The sequence below is a fragment of the Mizuhopecten yessoensis genome, unplaced genomic scaffold (genome assembly GCF_002113885.1).
Source record: "Mizuhopecten yessoensis strain PY_sf001 unplaced genomic scaffold, ASM211388v2 scaffold10885, whole genome shotgun sequence".
Classification (NCBI taxonomy): Eukaryota; Metazoa; Mollusca; class Bivalvia; order Pectinida; family Pectinidae; genus Mizuhopecten; species Mizuhopecten yessoensis.
The window spans coordinates 27,787-29,083 of NW_018408770.1; positions in this window are offsets into that span (position 1 = coordinate 27,787).

Consider the following 1,297-nt stretch of genomic DNA (forward strand, 5'->3'; position numbering starts at 1 on the left):
TACAAATTATTCAACTAATAATATTTAATATTTACTGTATTTACATTGGAGGTTCCAGTTTTTGATATTAATATATTATGTTATAAAATTTGTAAAATTTGATTTTTTGCAAATACAGTATGCACACATGGCTTTCCATTTTGAAATATATTTTATATATACTGGTTACTATGTAAAGAACAAATAACAAAACAAAAACTACTGTATTTGTTTTACCTCAGTAATTTTTAATTTTGCTTAGTTCAGAGATAGATAGAGACCATTAGACATTGGCACACTAATAGGCTCTCAGAACTAAAACAAAAACAAAAAAACAAAAAAAAACTATAGGATCTTGCACCAGTGCTAGATGTGATGATACTTTGATCCAGTGTTTACATGTCTGTATGTATATGTTTATGAGTACCTATTCCCTCAGCATGGCTCCTGCTCTGGAACATTCAATGACTGGGTAAACACACAGTGGTTGTACTATGGACATTTTAGTGCTGCCCAGTTATAATTGATATCACGGAGTGGGAGTGGTGTTCGGGGACTGGTTTATATAATTATAGAATTTAACTTATACTGAAAATATTGGCTATTTGTTCTGCTATAAAGTAATTAAAATGCTTTTTCTTGTATATTTGTTAAATGTTGATATTTTACTTTCATCGTAAGCATATGCATGTTGACCTGGATTATATATATGTGTGTATATGTTTATATATATATGTGTGTGTACATATTATAAATATTAGCGTGTATTTTTAGTAGCCATCTATTTGAACTATGAATATTTATTAAAAAAAATACTATTTAATGTTCCGACCTAGCGCTAATATGTTAATGTCTAAATTATAAATCTGTTATTGTTTGAAATGTATGTACCCCAGGGAGACAGCTTGAATAGGCAAAGCCTGTTGCCCAATTCTCATTAAATCACTTGATTTAATAAAATATTGAAATGCAATGAAACGTTCTATCTTTTTTCTTAACAGATTCTTATGACCATAGTTAGGCTCTCACTGCACAGTTATACATGTATTATCAGTAAAACGTGTTACAAAGTTAAACATGTATTACCAGTAAAACGTGTTACAAAGTTATAGATGTTTTACCAGGAAAACGTGTTACAAAGTTATACATGTATTACCAGTAAAACGTGTTACAAAGTTATAGATGTATTACCAGTAAAACGTGTTACAAAGTTATAGATGTATTACCAGTAAAACGTGTTACAAAGTTATACATGTATTACAAGTAAACACGTGTTACAAAGTTATAGATGTATTACCGGTAAAACGTGTTACAAAGT